This window comes from Vicia villosa, linkage group LG6, assembly GCF_029867415.1.
Source record: "Vicia villosa cultivar HV-30 ecotype Madison, WI linkage group LG6, Vvil1.0, whole genome shotgun sequence".
NCBI lineage: Eukaryota > Viridiplantae > Streptophyta > Magnoliopsida > Fabales > Fabaceae > Vicia > Vicia villosa.
In genome coordinates, this window is record NC_081185.1 from 43,564,783 (window position 1) to 43,572,851 (window position 8,069).

Below are 8,069 nucleotides of genomic sequence, written 5' to 3' on the forward strand. Positions count from 1 at the left end.
TACCATGAAGATTATCAAGGTCAATATTGAGGTCTGAAGTTTTGAGGTCAGAAGTAGCTGTGCCCACGTCATCCTAAATTTACAAGGTAAGACGTAAACTTAGACATTGAAGTTAAATATGAAAAATGGTTACGTTTTAAAATCCAAATACCTTGGTTAGGACATTATCTGGGCTCGAGTTATGGCTCTCCACAACTGGGATAGTACTAATAATCTTTAAAGGTGATTCATCAGAAGATACCTTATCACTAGATGAAGTAAGCTTCGAAGTCCCAGATCCCTTTTCTTTGGTTAAAGAAATGGTAGCCTTCTGTCTTTTCTTCGCTGCTTGTCTGGTACGAGGGGGAGAATTGTCCTCATCATCTAAAGCATTAGTGCGAGAAATTTTCCGCTTTGAAGGTGTCGGAGGCTTCGAACTCTGAAAATGCCTTTTAATCAAAGTGAGTAATATTCAGAAAATTGCACAAGTTAGAATATAAGGTATGTGCGTACCGTGGGTTTCTTGCCAGTAGTGATAGAATCACTCCCACTTGTTTTGGTGCTTTTCGAAGCTCCAACGCCTTTCTGTGCAGGGGCTTCCTTAATAACTTTCTTTCGACTCACAGCTGTGAACAAGATAGAAGTTAGTATTTAAGTAAGGAAAGAAAGTTAGTCGAAGGATAATCCAACCTTCAGGTATAGGAGTCAAAACACGAACATGCTCAAGACTTAAATGAAGATGTCCATTGAAATTATCCAAGGTGTGCTTAGTCGGAACCACACGTTCAGCGTGTTTTTTAGATTGTTCGCAAAGGATTTTGGGAACATTCCCACACACAAACCAGTCTGGGAAAGGAGGACTTAGAGCCACACCAAAATCAGCACTAGGTAGTGGAGGGAATTTTGGAGGATTAAGCTTAAAAGCCACTTCATAACGTAGTTCAGGTCGAACATACGTGAGCAATTTTAACTTATCTAGTTTAGCATAAAACTTTTCACGTAAAGTGACCGCAGCTTCACGAACGGTTCGACTAAGGTCATCAGGCCTGTAGATAGTTTCAAATAATTTTTGAAAGGCTTGGATTTCTTTAATATGAGTCGAAGTACCTTTATGGAAGTTCTCCTGCACATTAGCAAAAGCTTCAGTTAGTTCTTGAGTAAGGCTCTCAGCATCAAAGATTTGCGTAGTATAATAATCTATCCACCATTGATGAAAATATATGGTAGAATAGAAGGCGGGCTTGAAGGAGATGGGAGAGAGAGTGGTGATGCCAACATATTTGGAGATTTTGGATTCATATTCATCTTCAGCTAACTGCAGAGTGTGTAGACACATGTGATTCCTCTTGTCATACATGCATTTTTGTTTAAGCTGAACCAATCCAAATTGTCTCGATACCAGATTTGGTTGATAGCAAAGAAGACATCAATGACTTTTAGGGGATCGTAGTCGGTGGTATAACAGTTTAGGAGTGAGGAAAGCCTCCCAAATAACCATGGATTCGGCTTGTTGATCTGGAGAAGTTGCTGGAAATTCTCGAGTAAACCACTCGGGACCAACTTTTCTTTTTACAAATGGAGCCATAGAAGGGCTAAACTGATAACGTTTAGCGAACATCATCATGTACGCTAAAAAATATTCCTGAAGCTTTCCCGTTTCTTCTTTTGGAGTCAGGTAAGCCAATCAAGTTCCTTCTACTGTTCGATTTTTAATGGCTGTATCTTCTTCATCCACAATACCTTTATATGGGAGATGAGCCTCGAAAGTAGCATTGAGCCATAGCTGCAACAACCAGAAGGGGCCAGCGAAAAGAAGAGATCCTGTTTTGTAGTTCTTGACGAGATCTGTTGCTTCACCAAGGTTCTCGTAAAGGAATCCTAGAATTAACTGGCTTAAGTTTAACTTTTTCCTAGCATTTATCTGGTTAGCCATACAAAGATACCTCTTTGCTACTTGGATAGACCTAGAACAAAAAACACATCTCGAAAGCCAGAGTGCTAGAAACACAATGTGTTCTTCATCTGTGACTTCTGTAGTCGTTTGAACATGGTATCTTTGGATAAAAGCAGTATAGGTGACTTTCGCTTCGTTGAACTGGATGGTGTCAATATCCATGAAGTTGGGATCGAAGATTTCCCCAGTTGGTTGAAGCCCTGTGATAGCGGCTACATCGAAGAGAGTAGGGGTAATCATTCCACAAGGAAGGTGGAACGTATTGTGAGAAGCATCCCAGAAATGTACTGATGCTACTAACATGGTTTGGTTATATTCTAAACATGTTTTGGATAATTGGATTAGGTCATAAATCCCTAGTTCCTTCCAAAATAAAGCCTTTTGTTTTTCTACTTTAGTTAGCCAAGCGTAATACAGGTCAGGATCTTTTGCTAAAGGAATTGACCTAAAGACTTTCACGAAATTGGTTACATAATTCAACCTAATTTTTTCTAAGACCGCAGTAGCTTTAATCGAAGTATCATCTGCATTGTCAGGTTCAGCTAAGATTGGGTGGCCATCTTCATCTATTTTGTTCTTACTAACCAAAGGCCTAGTTTTATAATAAGCAGGGGAAAATTTACCCAGAGAAGGGTTATTTCCTCCAGGTAAGGGGCCCAAAAAGGCTTGAGTTTTTCCAGAAAGTTCAAAAGGAATGATTACCTGAGAAGCGTAGATAGCGCGAGTCTCTGTGGTGTTTGGGTCTGGAATGTGTTGTTGATTCCCTATCTGTGTGGGATTTTGAAGTTTTTGAATAGGTTGGAGAGCATTTGAAGAAGATGCCATGGATGAGTTTGTTTCAAGAATTGGGTTAAAAACCAAAGAGGATTTCTTTTTCTGTGATGATCGCAGAATAATGAAAGACGAAGTTGTGTGAAGGCAAAGGGTTAAGTATTTAAAGGTTTAGTGGAAACCTTTTCAAATCTTTTGGGTAAAGGTCAAAGGACACGCGGCAAGCGCTGATTTAATCCAACGGCGGTCGAGCAGTTGTTAGCCTTACTCCTAGTATATAGGAGCAATGATCACAAGTAATGACAAAACATGGGAATGCACGTTTTGAAGAGACATTTTTGAAAATGACAAGACGTTTTGAAAGTTGAGTCATAAATGATTATGACGTTAGTCAGTTGTCTTGGAGCTCTAAAAAATGAGTAAAACGAAATCTCATCATGACAAGAAACGCCTATTTCTCTTGTTTCTCGAAACAGGCATTTATTGGGGGCAATTTGTTAGCTGGAGATTTCGTTTGGAGAGAATATTCTTTGAAGAATTAGAGTTCGAAGAAGAATGGTTTCTGACGACCATTTCTAAGAATAAAAATGGCTGCTGATGGCCATGATTCGAGGATGTTGTTTAAGTTGAAGTAAAGATAATGAAAATTGAAGCTAGTTCGAAGTAAATTGTCTTTAGGACTTAAGCGTTTTTACGAAATACGAAGGGTACTGAGGTTTGGCGTGTTTTCGTAACATTCTCGGTTTTGATCACGTTGCCATGTATCGAAGAGAATTCAGGCGGGAGGGTTTGAATTTCGAAATAGTCTGTGTAACTGAACAAGGACAGATGGCGCCCCAGGGATTCGAAGCGTATGCATGTGAGCAACGTGGCGTTTCGCTAGTGTAGGACCGTTAGGGTCGAAATTAGTATAAATAAGGATCTTAATATCAGGATCCAGTGTGTTCATTTTGTAAAAATCCCTCACAAATCACTCAAGTATCAAGTGTTAAGAGAACGAGTTCGCTGAGAAATGTACGTATGACACCACCAATTTAAATGCATTTGTATTCATCTTTATTCAAGTATCTTTCCAGTTTCTTTCATATTTCTTTATATTTTAGTCATTTACATTCTTGCATTTTATCTTTCGTTTAAGTTTACGTCGAAGCATTTACATTCTGCAATTTACGTTCCTGTACTTTAAATTTCTTACAAGTTTATATTTGTTTCATCTTTTGCCTAAGTTATATTTACGTGTATAACAAGGCAATTATCAGTCTTTACATTTCGTTTATTTGTTTCTTATTTCGAAGCAAAACAACTGACATAATATGAACCAAATTATCACAAAAGACAAGCTTTTTGACTATGTCCTAGGATCAATCTAGTCGATTCTGCGAGTAACCAAAGTATATTTTTTATAGTTTGGAAGACTAGCGGTTGTTTACCGGAAATCACCGTAAACAGACATATATTTTGGCTATATACTGAAAGAATGAAAGAAGACCGCCACCAAAAGTAATTAGCTTGGAAGAAGAAAATTAGAGAAGACACGCCACCAACACCAACGATAAGATTCGCCTTGGAAATAGGTATTTCGTGATTCAGTTTACACCAAGCATTGAATGCTATGTTCAAATATGGTTCAACGGTTATGTTCCAACGGTAATATACCAGAATTCAATATAAAGAGCAGAACCTTGAGAGTGCAAAAGATAGTGCAAACATGAGTGTGTAAGAATGATAACTGCACCTTAAGAGTCAACATACACAAGGTGTGTGGGAAGAAAAACAAAAAGTGTTGACAAACACAAAATAAGCCTATGAGAATAAAATCTTAAGTGAGAACTAGAAAAGTCTGCATATTATGAAGTGTGCTTTAATGGAGTAATGAAAGTTTGAAACATATCTGAGAGAGATTCACAAATACATAGTCGGTCCAAATAATCTTCACACTGAATGACTAAAGAAACTGAATACACTGAGTTGTTGCTCTATAGTATAATACGTTTGCTTAAGTTCATTCATGTATTTCTAGCTTGACAAGCTCCATGATCAGTATCGAAGAAGAGAATGAAGATCAATGCACAAGAAGCAATCAACACAAGAGTCATTGCTCTTAATCCGCTTATCAAACAAAGAAGAGAAGATCTCAACCAAAAGACAAAGCCAAGAAGACTACAAGACAATTTTAACTCTTGTAATAATATGTAAAACACAAAAGTTGTTGCTCGTATTGTGTTATTCCTTAGGAATCTTCTGATAAATTGTTTAGGCACCAGAAGTGACTTCTAGTCAGTCTGTCATAAACAATATGCAATTAGAATAGGAGAAAATCTGCTTGATAAGAAGCACACTTGTAATCTCCAGAAGAATAATTCTAGTTTGAATTGGTTTTCCTTGAGTATCCTTCTGATTAGGACACTTGAGATGTCCAAGAGGTCTAGTTAGACTATTGGAGGTGTCTAGGTCAATGAACGCTATATCTTGTTGAGATCACTGAATGGTTCATTGTCTAGGGTTAGTCACTTGCGGGTAGCTTGTGCAGGAGTTTCTAGGATTTATGAATGTTATATCTTGCTGAGATCACTGAACAATTCATCATTTGGGGTTAGTCACTCGCTTATAGCTTGTGCGGATGGTTAGTCATAAGTAGGTTGCTTGTGCAGTTGTAATCAAGACTAATTATAGTGGATTAAGTTCTCTCTGGAAAGAGGCAAAATCACCTGAGGAGGGTGGACTGGAGGTAGCCTCATTTAGAAGGTGAACCAGGATAAAATTGAATGTGTCTTTACATTTGGAACCTTCATTTAACTCAGAATTTCCATGCAGTCCTTATTCACAATTATGCATTATCACGCTTCCGCAATATTATCTAAAGCATATCCAAAAAGGATGAGATATTAGAAGAAATAAAAGATTTATAGAAAGGGAAATAAATATTGAAGAACATAATTCAAACCCCCATTTTCTAGTGTTTTTCTCCACCTTCACTATCACTTGGCCCTGATGGACAATTTCATCCTCTATTGCCCCCATGTCTGCTTGACCAAGGGCACCTAGTCAACAAGTGGTGCCTGTCAAACAGGCGTTGGGGGAGCACCCAAAAAGTTACACAAACGTGTTAATTGAGCAATCACCTGTCAATTTGTTTCAGCAGACTTCCCATTAGTCTCAGTCGACTCTTGTACTATAGGATTAAATACATTACCCATTTGATTAGTTAACATATTAACTAATTCATGGTTATTATCATCCATTTGTTTCCTTAATACTGGCACTTAAGTGTTTGTAACGGGCGGTACTACTGGCTGTGGAGGCATTCCTCTATTTTAGATGCCTTTATTTCCTCCTGGTGCAGATCCTTGTAAAGGAGAGTTCAAATTTTGAACTTTATCTGACACCACTGCCGCATTTGATGTCGATTGATGTCCTGGCATCATGGAATACGACATCCCATAAACAGGATTTGCAGTGCCAAAGCGAGGCACATGAGGTATTTCAGCCGTAGTCGTTATAGGCTCTGGACTCACCAGTTGAGCCTGAGAAATGGGCGCAGAGACTGCAGTCGACACTGAGGCAGTTGGATTATTTATTGGAGGCAAAGGTGCAACCTGAGAGATCACTGGATCTGTTGTACCTAAAGTTCGTGACGGAACTTCGTCTACGTTATGATTAGTCCTCCTTGGTGCACGTCTCCTAGTTGGTGTTTTATTGAACTCTTTGGTTAAACTCCCATTCCTAAGTCTCATACACTTATGACATCTAACAACTGACACTTAGCACTGGTCCCACCAGGTGTGCCAATTTGTTTACTGTGGAAAATGGTAAACAACCGCTGGTCCTCCCAAAGCCTTAAAAAACTAAGGGTTACTCGCAAGATCGACCAGTTGATGTTAAGACATGTGCTAAGATTTTAATATTATACCGGTTTTCTCGAAATCCTTATCAAGAGAAACGATTTTCTATGAATAAGGGAACAAGTATAATGGATTTCTACACTACGATTCGACCGACTGACTGGTAACACGTAAACAGCAGGTTTTCATACAAAATAAGACTCAATAAACTAACTAATTGGTGTCTCATGACCGACAAAGAGCATTGAATTGTTTATGCGAAGTAGAAAATAACATAAAGAGTTTGCTCAAAAGCAAATAGAAAGCAAGTAAAGTATTCAAAAGAGACAATTGAAAAGTAAATGATTTGCATTGAAATAAAGATGGTGATTCACGTACATCAAGCACTTCTTCACTATTTGTTTCCTAACCCTCAGAATGATAGAGTTTTGGCAAGTGATTTTAGTACAAGTTAACACACGAAAAACTACATTAAAACTACTTATTTATAGTATTTACAACGTACCTGCCTAGAAACAATCTACGGACATATTTGAAACTTAAGGCAACTGCTCCACTAGATCTTGCCACCTCTTTGGCACTCAATCAGAACATAAACCGCTGACAACTACTAGTAACTTCAAAATTTGAATCTTCCAGCTTCTGGCTTACTTCGACGTGTTTCCTTTTGGCAAGATTAAATCAAAAGAATTCTTCTAAGTCCAGAATTCCCTTTGGTCGACAAAACCTATTTTGACCATTTTCCTTGTTTTTCAACCCTTGGTCGACTAGACCCAATTCCCACCTATCTTGTCGTTTATCATATTTTCTTCCTCTAGTCGATAAAGCCCAGCTTCGACATTTTGGCTTAATATTCCCATTGATCATTAAATTCTTTAGTTTGACAAAACCAAACTTCAAACATTTTGGCTCTAATTTCCTAAAAATGCTTATTTCAAAATATTACACTTAACTTATGAGAATACCTTCATTTACCACACGTTCTTGAATACCTTAAGATTTTTTAAGGTAACACCACCATTGGGGCTTGTTCCGAAAAAGTAGATGAAGCAAACATAAGAAGATTATCAAAAAGCACTGGGCACAGAGCGAATCAAGAAAGGAGTGACATGCGTTCCACCTTCAACATGGATAGATTACGAAGCTTTATGTCTTATTCTAATCAATTGGCTAAGAGCTTTAAGAACACCCTTTATCAATTCCACAAGCACATTGATGGTTCCTCTAAGGGTTTTAAGGAGTTTTATCAAAGAGAGGTTATAAATACTTTTAGGCGAGTGTGCATATTATCTTAATAGTTTGAGAATAATTGTACTATCTTTTACAAGGTATTCCCTTAGAGACATATTAAGCAGGCTTTTACACTTTCTCTTTTTCACGAACTCTAAAACTTCTAGATCTCTTACTAGATATATCAATGATTCAACACTTCATATGAGACTTGACTTATTTTATTTGATGATAATTGATAAGTCTTATTAATAAAATTAGAAAGATTGATTGGCTGGGATAATCAAGGATTC